Below are 16,266 nucleotides of genomic sequence, written 5' to 3' on the forward strand. Positions count from 1 at the left end.
ATTATAGATAATGTTACTTTCTTCCTCTGCAAACTGCCTGTTCATATCCTTTGACTCTTTATCGATTGGGGGACAACATGTATTCCTGTACATTTGACTCACTTCTCTATAAATTGTAGAAATGGACACTTTATCACAGATACTACTTGCAAATATCCATTCCCCATTTTCTGCTTCCTTCCTAATCTTGGTTGCATTGGGTTTGGTTGTGCAAAAACTTTTCAATTTAATGTAATGAAAATTATCCTGTTCCACTGTTCTATACCACTGTTTCTTAGCCAGTGTCAAGTGATTTTGGCAATTGATCCTTTATAATACAATTTGAGATCTGGTAGAGTTAGATCACATTCCCTAGAAATTCTTTCATTAATTCCTTTGATATTTTGAACCTTTTGTTCTTCCAGATGAATTTCGGTATTATTTTTTGTTGCTCTGGAAAAGAATTATCTGATAGTTTGGTGTGCCAAAGAAGAAATAAATTAATTTAGTTAGAACTGTCTTTTTTATTATATTGGCTTGACTACCCATAAGGATCTGATGTATTTCCACTTACTTAAATATGAATTTATTTGTGTGAAAAGTGTTAGATAATTTTGTTCATATAGTCCCTGGGTTTGTTTTGACAGGCAGACTACCAAATATTTTATAGTGTCTACTGTAGCTTTAAATGGGATTTATATTTCTATCTCATGCTGTTGAACTTTGTCGGTAATATATTGAAATGCAGAAGGTTTGTGCGGGTTTCTTTTGTAATCTGGAACTTTGCCAAAGTTGTTAACTATTTCAAGTAGTTTTTTTTTTTTTTTTGCTTAATTCTCTTAGATTTTATATGTATACCATCTGCAAAGAATGATAACTTAGATTAATTTTTGCATTTCTAATTTCTTCTATTTCTTTTTCTTCTCTTATTGCTTCAGCTAGCATTTGTAGTGCCATATTGGATAATAGTGGTGCTAATGGAGATACTTGTTTCTCACCTGATCTTATTGGAAATGCATGTAGCTTATCCCCATTGCATATAATCCTTGTTGAAGGTTTTATGTAGATACTGGTTATTGTTTTATAGAAAGTTCCATTTACTCCTATGCTCTCGAGCATTTTCATAGGAATGGGTATTGGATTTTGTCAAAAGCTTTTCCTGCATCTACGAAGATAATGATGTGATTTCTGTTAGTTTCATTGTTGATAAGATCAGTAATGAAAACAGTTTTCCTAATATTGAACCAACCCTGCATTCTTCGTATAAATGCTACTTGATTTTAAGATATTGTTCTTGTTATAAGTTGCTATGTTCTTTTTGCTACAATCTTGTTTAAAATTTTTGCATTTGTGTTTATTAGAGAAATTGGTCTATAATTTTCTTTCCCTGTTTTTGATCGTCGTGATTTAGGTAACAAAACCACATTTGTATCATAAAAGGGATTTGGGAGGACTCCTTCTTCTACAATTTTCCCAAATAGTCTACATAGTTTTAGAACTAACTGTTCTTTAAATGTTTCATAGAATTCACTTGTAAATCTTTTCAACCTCAGAGATTTTTTCCTAAGGAGTTCGTTCATGTCTTGTTCAATTTCTTTTTCTGAGATGAGGTCATTTAAGTATTCAACATCCTTTTCTGTTAATCTGGGCAATTAATTTTTTTTTTAAATAATCATCTATGTCAGTAAATTGTCAAATTTATTGACAAAGAGTTGGGTAAAATCATTTCTAATTATTGTTTTAATTGCCTCATCCTTGGAGGTGAGTTCACCCTCTTCATCTTTGATATTTATGATTTGGTTTTCTTCTTTCTTTTTTTAAATGAAATTGACCAAAGGCTTATCAGTTTTATAGGTATTTTCATAAAACCAACTCTTATCACTGAGAAAAATGTACATCCCTTTCTATCCCCATTCAATTTACTCGGGAGATCTATCATATCTAATTTATCCAGAGTTTTATTCAACTTTTTAACTTTTTTCTTGTTTATTTTAAGGTTAGATTTATCAAGTTCTGAGAGGGGGACATTGAGGTCCCCCACTAGTATAGTTTTGCTCTCTATTTCTTCTGGTAACTCCCTCAAAGTTCCCTCTAAGAATTTGAATGCTATACCACTTGGAATATATATCTTGAGAAATGATCTTGCTTTATTATTTTAGGTGCCTTTTAACAGGATGTAATTTCCTTCCTTATCTCTTTAGATTAGATCAAATTCTGCTTTTGCTTTGTCTGAGATTAAGTTTCCTACTCCTGCTTTTTTACATCAGATGAATCACAATGTATTCTACCTCAACCTTTAACCTTAATCCTGTGTTTATCCTCCCTTTTGAAATGTGTTTCTTGTAAGCAATGTATTGGAGTATTATGGCTTTTAATCAATTCTGCTATCCCTATCCCTTTTATGGAAAAGTTTATCCCATTCACATTCACGGTTGCTATTACTGTGTTTTTCCTTCCTTCCTCTTTCCTCCATTTTGTGCTTTTATTTCTCCCTTTTCTCTTCCCCTCCACAATAGTTTTAATTATTGACCACCACCTCCCTTGCAATTCCCTTACTTCCTTCAACACTCCTTCTTTTTACTCCCCTTTACCCTTCCTACTTCATTCCTCCCTTTTAGCCTCCCCTCTTTTGGTTTCCCCCTTCTCCTCCCACTTCCTATGGAGACCAATTAGATTTATATACTTAATTAAGTTAATTGTTCCCTCCTTGAAGCAAACCAGATGAGAGTAAACATCAAAATATGGTACATGCGTATCCTCTTTATATGTGAGGATAATTACAAAATTCTCAAAATTATCAAGTATCATCTTCCCTTATATGGATGTAAAGAGTATGCCCATATTAAATAACAAGGAGATCCCCCCTGTTTACCTTTTCATTCCTCTCTTGAGATTGATGTTTGAAGATTGAATTATCTATTGAATTCTGGCATTTTCGTCAAGAAGATCTGGAAATCAATTATTTCACAGAATGTTCATCTCCTTGCCTGAAATATTATATTCAACTTTGCTGGATAATTGATCCTTGACTGTAGTCTCAGCTCCTTGGCTTTAAGGAATATTGTATTCCAGTTACTTTGATCTTTCAGTATGGAAGTAGCAAGGTCCTATGTGATTCTGACTCTAACTCTTAGATCTTTGAACAGTTTCTTTCTGGATGACTTTACTATTTTCTCCTTCACTTGATAGTTCAGGAATTTGGCAAAAATATTCCTTGGTGTTTTTAGTTTGGGATCCCTTTCAGGAAATAAATGGCAGATTCTTTCGAGGACTATTTTCTCTCTGGACCTAGAATTTCTGGGCAGTTTTCCTTGGTGATATCTTGGAAGATATTGTCCAGGTTCTTTTTTTAATCATGGCTTTCTGGTAGACCAAAAATTCTTAGATTTTTCTCAATTGCATCTCTTTTCCAGGTCAGTTGTTTGTTTGTTTGTTTTGTCCAGTTAGATCTTTTACGTTTTCTTCTATCTTTCTATTTTGTATATATTCAATTTGACTGATTCTTGATATCTCATAGATTTGTTAGCATCCACTTACCTAATTTAATTTTTACCAAATTGTTTTCTTCAGTTAACTTTTGAATATCCTTTTCCATCTGTCCAATTATTCTTTTTCAGAAGTTTATTTTTGTGCTTCCTTTTCCCTTTTTCCAATTTTTCTTTTTTTTTAATTTTAAACACTCTGTAATTATATTGACTATTTTTATCATATTTTTTTTATTTTTAGTTATTGACATTCATTTCCACAAAATTTTGAGTTCCAAATTTTCTCCCCACACCTCCCCACACCCCATAAAGCTATGCATTCTGATTAACCCTTCCCTCAATATATGCTCCCTATCAAACCCCACCCTTCCTTTATTTCAATCTTCTCTCTTTTCTTGGAGGGCAAGATAGATTTCTAAACCTTATTGCTTGTATCTCTTATTTCCCAGTTGAATGCAAAAATAATTCTCAACATTTGTTTGTAATACTTTGAATTCCAATTTATCTCCCTTCCTCCTTCCCCACCCATACCCACTGAGAAGGCAAGCAGTTCATTATAGGCTATATATGTGTAGGTTTGTAAAAGACTTCCATAGTAGTCATGTTTTGCAAGACCAACTACATTTCCCTCCATCCTATCCTGTTCCCCATTTATTCTATTCTCTCATTTGGCCTTGTCTCAACCCAAGTGTGTTTACTTCTCATTACTCCCTCTTCCCACTTGCCCTCCCTTGTATTATCCCCCCCCACACCACTTGCCCCTTTCTCCCCTACTTTTCTGTAGTGCAAGACAGATTTTCAAAAGAATTGAGTGAGCATGTCCTTCCCTCCTTAAGCCAAGTGTGAAGAGAATGTGCTTCACTTTTTCTATCTCACGTCCTTCCTTTACTTGAAAAAGTTTTTTCTTGCCTCTTTTATGAGAAACAATTTGTCCCATTTCGTTTCTCTCTTTCTCCTTCTAATATATTCCTCTCTCACCCCTTAATTTTTTTGTTTTTAGATGTCATCCCGTCTTTATTCAACTCAGCCTGTGCCTTTCTAGGTGTGTGTGTGTGTGTGTGTGTGTGTGTGTGTGTGTGTGTGTGTGTGTGCAATCCCTCCAACTACTCAAATACTGAGAAAAATGTTATGCTTCTCTTGATGCTTGTGTCCGAAAGTCAAATTTTCTGTTCAGTTTTGGTTTTTTCATCAAGAACGCTTGAAAGTCCTCTATATCATTGAATGACTGTTTTTTCCCCTGAAATCTTTACTCAGTTTTGCTGGAGAGGTAATTCTTGGTTTTAAATCTAAGTCCTTTGACTTCTGGAATATCTTAATCTAAGCCCTTTGATCCCTTAAGGAAGAAGCAGACAGTTCCTGTGTTACCCTGATTGTATTTCCACAGTTGTTGAATTGTTTCCTTCTAGCTGGTTGCAATATTTTCTCATTCACCTGGGAACTCTGAAATTTTACTGCAATATTCCTAGGAGATCCTCTTTTGGGGTCTCTTTCAGTAGGTAATTGGTTGATTCTTTCAATATTTGTTTTGCCTTTTGATTCTAGTATTTCAGGGCAGTTTTCCTAGATAGATTCATCAAAGATGATGTCTAGGCATTGTTTTTGATGATGGCTTTCAGGTAGTTCCACAGTTTTAAAATTGTATTTCCTGGATCTATTTTCTAGTTCAGTTGTTTTTCCAATGAGATGTTTCCCATTATCTTCCATTTTTTCATTCTTTTGTTTTGTTTTTTCATTTCTCAGTTTCTCATAAAGTCATTAACTACAAACTTCTTCATTCTCAATTTTAAAGAACTGTTTTCTTCAGTGAACTTTTGAATCTCCTTTTCCATTTGGTTAATTCTGCTTTTTACAACATTCTTCTCCTCATTGCATTTTTGGACCTCTTTTGCCAATTGAGTTAACCTATTTTAAAAGGTATTATTTTCTTTAGCATTTTTTGGGTCTCCTTTAGCAGACTGTTGACTCCCTTTTCAAACTTCCATGGCCTGAAGCCATTGCATATTTATTTTGGAGAAACTGGATGCAAAAGCCTTGACTTCCTCTGATGTTATGCGTTTTTCTTCCTTATTGGAAAGAATATAAGGAAATACCTGTTCAGCAAGAAAATAACCTTTTATAGTTGTATTATTTTTTCCCTTTTTTAGGCCTTTTTCCAGACAGTTACTAGACTTTTCAATCCTTTGTCAAGAGATGGGCGCACTGTAGGGACCTGAAAGTTCTCAGTTCCTCCAAGGTGGTACAGATTGTGGCCTGCGCACTAGTCTGAGAGCAACCAAAATCATTTCTGCCCAGAATCTGGAAGTAGTAGAATTCCCTCTCCACAACTGGCTCTAGCTCTGCCACGTCCTAGGACCATGTTCAGGACTGAGTTTCAGATCAGCTGCTCAATTCCCCCAGGGTGCCCAGGCAAAGGGCAGGGCTGCTATTAAGGGCTGAGATTCAGATGATCATCTCAATTCCTCCAGGGACTTGAGGCTGAGAACTCCACAAATGGATGCTGCAGCTGCTGCCACTACCACTGCAGTTATCGCTGTCTGGGGCCAGGGCTAGGGTAGGACCCTGCTCCCTTCTCACCCTTTGAAAAAGCCCTCTTGATTAACCTTTTTTGCTTTCTTTGACACTTGCGTGTTGAGGAATCTGAGAACCTCCACTGCTGCTGAGGATTCTGCCTCTGAGGCTTGCTCCAGTCCTGTTATTCCAAGTGCCACACGGCCAGGGCTGGGCAGTCCTCCACTCCATTTCCCTTTGCTGTCGGTCTTCCAGGTTACCTTGGGCTAGAAATCTCTTTCACTCTGTCGTTCTGTAGCTTCTGCTCCTCTAGAATATGTTGAGATTCATTTGTGGAAGCATTTTATGAGCTATGGGGAAGAGCTATCATTTATGCATCTTTCTACTCTTCCATCTTCCCGATTTTCCTTTTTAAGGAGTTGATGCCTTTACTGAATCCACTTTTCATATTTTTGAAATCATTGGCCAGTTTTTCTTCTATTTCTCTAATTTGGCTTTTAAAGTCTTTCTTCACCTCTTCCAAGAGTGCTCTTTGTGCTTGTGACCAGTTCATTTTCCCTTCTGAAGTTTCAGATGATAGTGCAGTCTCAATGCAGACCTCTTTGGTATTTGTGTTTTGCTCCTTTTCCCCATAGAAAGATTCTATGGTATTTTCTTTTCTGCTTTTCTTCTTATTCATGATGATGATGATGATCACCCTTTTCCTGACTTATAAAGTAGATCTCTGCTTCTAGGGCACAAGAGGGTTCTGTCCCACAGTTCTTGTGCCTTTAACTTCAGGCTTCTTGTGTTGTTGCCTCTGTTTCTTTCAACTAGAACATAAAATGCTGCAGCTGGTGCTGAGCTGGCTGCTCTGAGAAAGCAGAGGTCAGGTGAAGTCTTTCTGGGTTTCTCAGGAGTTGCCTTGGAGCTAACTGTGTTAAGTGTAGGGCAGGGGTTGTGTGTCTACAGCAGGTCTCCTCTGCTGAGCTAACAGCATAGGGAAATCTAGAAGTTGGTGATCCCATCTGCCCTAGTGTTTTCCCATTTTTCCTGGCATGCTTGGGATCCTGGTGTTGGCGGTTGCTGGGATTCACCTCCCTGCAACTCTAGATCTCCTGGCATTGTGCTGAGGCAGGGCTGTCTGGGAGAGTTCCAGTCGTACACTGGTACCCTTCAGTCCCAGCAAGGGGGACCCTCCTTAGTAATTTTCCTAGCTTCATGAGCTAAGAGACTGCTTTCTTCTTCTGCTGAACCCACTGTTCAAAGATTTTTCTGGGAAAATATTTTATGGGTCTTTCAAGATTGACAAGGGGAGGCAGAGAGAGCATTTACTGGTCTCTCCACTATTTTGGCTCCCAGAATTTCAAGTAAGTGACTTACAGACATTTAATCTGCAGGCTGATGGTCTCAAGAGCAGCAGCTACAGATATCTGGGACTCCATTACTCTCACTCAGTTCTACTAGACTCCTCTCCTGGGCTGATATACCAAAGATTCCGCAGTGTGACTGCTGCCTCAGAGCACACATGGCTTATTGCTCAGCCCTGTTGGAGTGGGAATAAGCTGGTACAAACTGTGCACTGTGTGCTGTGTGTTCATCCAGCCTCGCGCAAGATCCTCCCATAGACCTTCCAGTGTGTCCTAGGCTATGAATCTGTCACAGTCTGTCTCCTGTTGCATAGTGTCACTCCAAAATCCAGCTAGATTCTCTTTGTAGAGGTGTCTGAAGGAGTTTGTCTATGAGCTTAGGTGAGTGGCTACTCTCCCTCCATCATCATGGCTCTGCCCCTCATAATTTCTTATAGCGCAACAGTATTTCATTGCAATCATGTCACAACTTGCTCAGTTATTCTCCAATACATTTCATATTCCAATTCTAAGCTATAATTGCTATTTGTGAATTTCTCTCCATCTTATATTTACTCACTATTTTCATTCTTGTCCTCTCTTGTCAGCCTGTCTTTTTTATCTTATCTTTTACCCTTACCCCCTTATTCCTTGTTTTTTCATCCTCTCTAAAATTCCCTCCCTTTACTCTTTACCTTACTCTCAACGTCTTCATCAATATGCCCTTCTAAAAGTCTCTACTCCACCCCAAACCCCTCTTTTCTCCCTTCCCTAGAAATCCCAAAGACTTCAAAACTCCTTCAGATATATGTTATGTCCTCTTTAAGCAATATGTAAATAAGTTTCCAATATTGTCAGCACTCTACTCCCACCTGCTTCCTTTATATTAGTTCTTCCTTTGTGTAGCACCAATATGATATTCACAGTGCCTACAGAAGCCATGATTATCCCTGTGAAATTCTGAATCGTGAAATACAAGATACTCTCCACAGAGAAGGCAGAATCAAAACATTTATATAGATATCAGAAAGCCAAACCCATCACAGTAGCAAAAATCTATATATAACGACAATGCAGAGAACAGAACCATCCCCAAGCGTTTCCCCTGCCAGGCTTTCCACAAACCAGGTCAATTAAACAAATCACAAGCAGGCTCTCTTAAACAAAATCATAAACACTTACAAAATCACTCATACTACCCAGGAGCCTCCATCCTTCCTACCTCTGACTGCTATCAAGGCTAACTTCCTCTCAGCTCTGCTCCAGCTCTGCCTCTTTCTTTCCCACTCATTCAGCAAACTCCTCCCACCACAGGCTCCATGTGTCTCAAACTGATGTAACTCAGTCTTCCACTTGATCCTAGCAGGTTACATGGGCCTATTAATGAATATGAAAGGTGTTTCATTTAAATTACCATTACATTTTCATACCCAGCTTTTGAGATAATTTCTCCTTTTAATCTTTTCTTGCATATTTTGTGTTTTAGAATTACCGCATCATACGCAATTCTGTTTCAACCTTTCCTCCAAATATCTTAATAATGATAATTTTAAAGAATAGTATTACTAATATTAATAATATTTCCATATATCATATTTTTCTATTTCTTAAAAGTGATTTTTATGTAGTAATTCAATCAATTTTAGATGATTGGATTTCTAATTTTCTGCCAGTCTGACATGAAGATAGTGCTGCTGTAACTGTTGTCATACCAAGTAAATGCTATCTATCAAATTACAGCAAAGGCAGAGAGATAACACGAATTCCTGAAGCTAAAACTTTAGGCCTGGCGATGTTCCAAGGCAGAACAGTCCTGAAAGAGAATAGAGTAGTGACTAATGATGTCAGAGTCCTTAACATAACAGCCATCCTGAAAGATGCAATGCCAACTCTTGTAGGAGTCAATAAAGATACAATTGTCATAAAATCTGAAAAAGCAGTACATTTTTGAAAAAAAAATCATTTAGTGTTTTATTTTGCCCACTTACATGTAGAAACAATTAATATGCATTTGTAAAACTTCAAGTTCCAAGTTATCTCCCTTCTTCCATCCCTTCCCCTCTCATTGAAAAGGCACACATTTCAACATAGATTTTACATGTTTAGGTATGCAAAATATTTCCATATTAGTTGTGTTGTTAGAGAAAACATAGGTAAAAACATTCAAGAGAAGTAGATAAAATAGTATGCTTCAATCTGTATCCAGAAACATCAGTTCTTGCTCTGGACATGGATAGCATTTTCCATCATAATTCCTTCAAAATTGTCCTGAATTATTGTACTGTTGAGAACAACCAAGTCTTTTGCAGCTGATTATCTTATAATGTTGCTGCTACTTTGTACACAGTACATTTCACTTTGCATCAGCTCCTGTAAGTCTTTCCAGGTTTTTCTGAGAGCATCCTTCTTATCATTTCTTATAGCATAATAGGATTTCATCATAATCATATACCACCGTTTGTATATCCATTTTCCATTTGATGGATATCTCTTCATTTTCCAATTCTTTCTCACAAGAAAAGAGCTTCAATAATTATTTTTGTCAGTATAGATGCATTTCCTTTTTGTTTTTGATGTCGTTTGGGATACATACCTAGTAGTGGTTTTGCTAGATCAAATGATATGCATGGGTTTAAAGCCCTTTGGAAAAGACCATCAAATTGTTCTACAAAATAGTTGAATCAGAACTCAACTCCACCAACAGTGCATTAATGTCTCGTTTTCCACACATTCCCTCCAATATTTGTCATTTTCCTTTTTTGTACTATAAGCAGGTATGAGGTAGTACCTCAGAATTTTTCAAATTTGAATTTCTCCAGTAAGTAGTGAGTTAGAGTACTTTTTCATGCAGCTATATATTTGATTGCCTCATTTGAACACATCTTACTTTTCGATCATTTATGAACTGGAGAACTGCTTTTATTTTTATAAATTAGAATCTGTTTTGAAAAATGAGGCCCATATCAGAGAACCTTTTTTTCAAAATTTATTTTTACAGTAATTATAGCTGCTTCGCCCTCCCTTCTATTTCCAACCCCGACCATGTTTATTCTGTTCTCTCTTTTCAGTTTGTCCTTCCTCCAATGTATTTTGCTTCTGACTATCCCCTTCCCTAATCTGCCTTCTCTTCTATCACCCCCACTCCCCCCACCTCTTATTTTATCCCCTTCCCCTCCTACTTTCCTGTAGAGTAAGATAGATTTCTATACCCAATTGAGTGTGAATTTTATACCCTCTTTGAACCGATTCTGATGAGAGTTGGGTTCACTCACTCCCCCCTCAGTTCCCCTCTCGTCCCTTCCACTGCAAAAACTTTTTTCTGGCTCTTTTACTTGAAGTAATTTACTCCATTTTACCTTTACCTTTACCTTTCACCCAGGACATTCCTCTCTCTGATTCATATACATGGATTCTCATACAAAATCTATGAAATATTATAGTGTGTTACACAACCTCTGAAGCTCGAGATATCTGTTTTCAAAGATACTTCAAGGAACTGGTAAATTTTCATTTCTTCCATGGTGGTATCATATAAGTAAAGGTCTGTTTGCAACTATCCTGGCCTGTGCTCTGGCCTGTGAGCTATCACAAGCACTTTTTCTTTTCTGGAACTGTGAGGAGGGTCCCTGCTCCACTGATGATGCTGAAGCATGGCTAGTGCTTCTCTTTGTCCCGGGAATGTCAACCAGGACTGTGAGTCAGAGCATAGTATGCGTAAACAACAGAATGTTGCTTCAGTGCTAGCAAAAGGACCCCTGTAATCTCCTTGTAAGTAGATGTTTGCCCCGTTTACCATTTGTGAGCTGGTTTGCTGCGTCTGAGTTTGTGCTAGAGTGGTCTGCCCTGGACTGTGCTCCACTCTCACTCATTTGTAATAGACCTTTTCTGGTGATCTTCTAAGTTGTATTTCACTGGAAAATTATTTCACTCTGTCCTTTCATGAGTTCTGCTGCTCCCAGAATTATTTTATGGCATTATTTAAAGGTATCCGGAGGGGTTTTGGGGAAAGCTCAAGTGAGTGTTGCCCTTTTCATCGCCATCTTGGCTCATAGCTCTCGTAGGAACAATTTAAAAACAAGATATTGTTTATCAAGCTTTCTCTTTTCTAAAACAGTCCTGAAGTCTGATTTCAAAGGAATGTCGGGTGGATATTGCAGCTAGCAATGAATTGGTTAAAGAAAGTTAAGTCTTTAGCCAAAGAAACCTCCTGAGTGTGAGGTAATATAGACCTTGGAGTATTTGCTGTTCTCTTTGACTTGAATGCACTTTGGTTACAAAGATCCTTTTTTGTCATCTGGAGCAGATGGAGTTAGAATCAAATCAAAGATTACTGAACAATTCAATATTCATGATACTTCTGGTCAAAATTTGGTTGCAATGTATGTGAAGGATACAATTTGACTCATTAAGCAGACCCTCTATTCTTCCATGATTATTTTAACTGTGGAAAACTTGATTTCAGCGCAGAAGAAACTCTCATTGATTGTACAGCAAAAGCATGTAAAAAGCTGGCTACACTCTTGGGAGGTGAGACAGCTAAAATTCCTGGCTTGTATCCTTGCAGAGAATATGAACTTACTAGATTTGCTGTAAGTTCTATGAAATGGGATTAAAAGTTTCCTCAACGGACATAATCACTGAAGGGGATGTTATCATTGGAATAGCTTCATCTGGGGTTCAAAGTAACGGATTCAGACTTTTAAGGAGACTGTAGAAAATTCTTCCCTCCAGTTTTCCGTTTTAGTACCTGATGGATGTGGTAATAAAACTCTAGAGGAAATATTTTTAAATACAAACAAGATTGTTTCACAAATAATACACAGGACACACTGGAATTTTTGGACTCCAGCATCTAACATGTTCACTGTTGATAAAGGCAGAAAAGAAGGACAGGAAGAAAGCTTCAGTGGGGTTAATAATGTTATGTTATTCTAGTCTAGTCTTCTCAAAGGTTTTACTGATAATGGGAACACCAATTCCTACAGCATTCCCTGATCACTCTTCTTGCAGGGGTAGGAAAGAATGTGTCAGGAGCCACAACTTCTACAAAATCTCCTAAACCTCAGTGGGGTAAGTTGAGACAAATACATATTCCCCAGAAACCTTAATGAGGGCAGACTAAGGCACACATAGCACTACACTGCCAATCCCCAATGAATTTCCAACTTACTGACCAGTGACCATTTGCTTTCTAAGGCAACAGACAAAGAAGGCGTCTTGCCAACCTTAAGTTCACAGGTTAACTTTAATAATATAGTCGTGTAAAACAAACATATTATCACATTATGTCACCTCATATCTCAATGTGGAGTCTCAATAGGACTGTCTGTCTCTATGATTCTAGGAGATACTATCCAGGATTCTTGGAGCTACTCTGGGAGTTATTATCTAACAGCCAGAAACTAGGAATTGCCAAGGTCATGCATCCTTGAAGCTACAGTCTAAGAAGAATAGCGAAGCTTTGCTTATGTACAAAAGTCTATAGCCAAACATTGTTACCTATTCTTCATTCATGCCATGTTAAGCCCTTTACTCACATTACTAGAGGACTACTTTACATTATCCCTAGTCTTCTTCCAGAGGTATTTGGTGTGCATTTAGGAATGCTCAAAGTTGTAAGATCCCTACAATATGCTCGTGACTTCAGCATGAGGGATGCTTTTCAGAAGAGAAAATATCCAAGCCATTCAGTTGTGGAATTGGAACTGTCATGGTAGTACAGAAAGGTCTGGTTGAGAGGGGCGGAGCCACAATACCGGAGTGAGAGCAACTACTCACCTAAGTTCTAAGACGAACTCCTTCAATTACTTCTAAAAACAGAAGGGGACCAAGTTTTGGAGGTGCAGAATCAAATAGGAGGCAGACTGTGGCAGATTCAGAGGCCAGGACACCCTAGAAGATCCACAGGATCTTGCCCTTTGGGTTTAGCACTTCTGGGCAGTTTTCCTTGATGATTTCTTGGATGATATTGTCCAGACTCTTTTTTTCATCATGGCTTTCTGGTAGGACAGCAATACACAGGATCTTCCAGGGTAAACCCATAGCACACAGCGCAGCATGTCCTGCAGCAGCGTGACCAGGTGAGAGATCCCCAGGGTGGCCGCAGGCAGCAGTAGCACAGCAGAAAGGCAGAGTGGCATCCCTGGGCAAGAGACCAGCAGAGCAGAGTTAGTGACAGCTGCTGAGCCCCATGTATTAGCTGCAGCTGCTCCTGAGACTTTCACCACACACATTAAACATCTGTAAGTCACCTACTTGATTTTCCAGGAGCCAAAAGGGTTGAGTGATTGGTAAAAGCTTTCTTCCCTTCCCATTTGTGACCTCAAAAGAACCATAAAATATTTCCCCAGAAAAATCCTGGATCAGTGGGAACAGCTGAGGGGACAAACAATCTCGTAATACCTAAGACTAGGAAAATAGCTAAGGGGGATTCCTTATGGTGGCAGAGGCTAACCACGAGGAGAGGAGACCAAGAAGGGGTGACCCAGGTCACCCCCTAGGACCCAGGTATGAGCTGAGTCTACCTTTGCTCTAGCTCAGCTGAGGAGATCTCTCTTTACCAGACCAGCCTTCCTCCACACTTGACAAGCTAGCCCCAGGGCTAAGCCTGGAAACACAAAACACAAGTATAAACAAAGGCACCTGCCCTTAGATTTCCCACACCGGCAACTCAACAACAGATTCTCCAACTTCTAACTGAAAGAACCAGAGGCCACAACACACAAAGTCTCAACATCATGAGCAAGAAGAAAAGGAGGAGGGAAAAGATCATAGAATCTTTCTATAGGGACAAGGACCAAAACACGATTACCAAAGAGGTCAGTACTGAGATTGTACTCCCATCTGAAGCTTCAAAAGGGACTATGAAATGCTCTCATGCACAAAGAGCTCTCCTGGAACAGCTGAAGAAGGAAGTAGAGGAAAAAACTGGCCAATGATTTTAAAAGTATGAAAAAAGAATTCTCTGATGAGAATAACTTTTTAAAAAGGAAAATTGAACAAATGGAAAAGGAAGCACAAAATCTAACTTGGAAAATTATACAAATGAAAAAGGAAATAAAAGAACTTAATGGAGAAAATAATTCCATTAAAGGAATAATTGGACAGGTGGAAAAAGGATACAAAATTTAACTGAAGAAAACAATTTGATGAAAATTAAAATTGGACAAGTAGAAGGCAATGAATCTATGAGGCATCAAGAATCAGTGAAACAAAATCTAATGAATGAAAAGATAGAATAAAATGTAAGAAATCTAATTGGCAAAAAAACTGACCTGGAAAATAGATACAGGAGAAAAAATTTAAGAATCATTGGCCTACCAGAAAGCCATGATGAAGAAAAGAGTCTGGAAAATATCATCCAAGAAATCATTAAGGAAAACTGCCCAGAAGTGCTAAACCCAAAGGGCAAAATGGTCATCAAAAGAATCCACCGTTCACCTCCCAAAAGGGATGCCAGACTAAAAACATCAAGAAATATTGTTGCCAAATTACAGAACTATAAAGAGAAAAAGAAAGTACTACAGGCAGCCAGAAAGAAACCATTCAAATATCGAGAAGCTACAGTCAGGATCAAATAGGACCTTGCAGCTTCTACATTAAAAGATTGAAGGAATTGGAATCCAATATTCCATATTGGAAAGGAGCTTGGACTACAACGAAGGATCAATTACCCAGCACGGTTCAGCATAACATTTCTATGCAACATGACTAAGGTGAAAATGTGTTCAGTCGGATTGTATGTGTAGAACCCATATAAAATTATATGACATCTCAAGGAGGGAGGGATAGAGATGGGAGCGTGAATAGGACAGAAGGGAAAAAAATCTAAATTATATAGAAGTGATGGTAAAACACAGATAATAAATAATTTTTTAATAAAATAGATAAAAATCATGTGGGAATTGCAAGAAAAAATGATTCATTAGTAACAGACCTCCTCATACAATACATAATCCATATTCACAAAAACATTTTTAGTAGATTTTTGTGTTTTGGCAAAGAATTGGAAATTGGGGGCTGCTCATCAATTGAGTTAATGGATGCATAAGTTGTCCTCTATGATTATGATGGAAAAGTATTATGCCATAAGTACAGTAGGAAGACGAGCAGATTGGTTTCTGACAAACTTGGCAAGCCTTATAGGGACTGATTCAATGTGAAGTGAGCAAAACCAGTAGAACATTCTACATAGTAACACAATATTATATAGGTGTAAGTGAATAAACTATTCAGAGCAATAAAATGAGCCATTATAATTATGAAGAACATAGGATAAAAAATGTTATTCACCTTGAGAGAAAGAAGTGATGATGACTGAATGCAAAGGGAAGCATACTTTTTTTTTTTTTTTTTTTTACTTTTTTGCTCTTCCTGATTTTGCCTTTTTAGATTTTGGTTTGTGTTTCCTTTTGGAAGATAGCTAATATGGAAATGTTTTTTGCATTACCTCATATGTATGATTGAAATCAAATTGCTTGCCCTCTCAAGGGAGGGTGAGAATTTGGAACTCTTAAAATTTTTAAATAATTGTTAATTTTGTGTTACATGTAGTGAGGAAATATTTAATGAGATGAATAACAATTTATTTAGAAAGAAAATATCTAACCAAAATAAGACTAATATAATCATATTTAGCTTTGTGCTACAACTTTCTTCTCAATTATTTCCAGATGTTTGCAAAATCTGAATCATAAATTGAGTGGTTCATTTATTTAAATTTTGCTAAACACCTATGGCAGGTGTTGAGATGGATAAAATAAAGAGTAAATTGCTTCCTGAAACCATAAGAAATAACAATCGCATAGGAGAGATGAGATATAAACATAAAATAAATGCATTGTTTTATATGGTGTGATAAGAGCAAAGAAACTGATGATCACAGTGTTGTGTCAGTTTAAAGAAAGGAAAGGTCTATCAAACAACAGATGTTTGTTACCATTGACTGTGGTCAAAAGTATGTGCTA

General features: G+C 37.4%; 1 pseudogene; it reads left to right on the forward strand.

Moving 5' to 3' along the window:
- The first annotated feature begins 8,371 nt into the window (after positions 1-8,371).
- Positions 8,372-13,064, forward strand: LOC140502628 (trifunctional purine biosynthetic protein adenosine-3-like; annotated as a pseudogene).
- Positions 13,065-16,266: the final 3,202 nt, after the last annotated feature.

The sequence above is a fragment of the Notamacropus eugenii genome, chromosome 4, assembly GCF_028372415.1.
Source record: "Notamacropus eugenii isolate mMacEug1 chromosome 4, mMacEug1.pri_v2, whole genome shotgun sequence".
Taxonomy (NCBI): Eukaryota; Metazoa; Chordata; class Mammalia; order Diprotodontia; family Macropodidae; genus Notamacropus; species Notamacropus eugenii.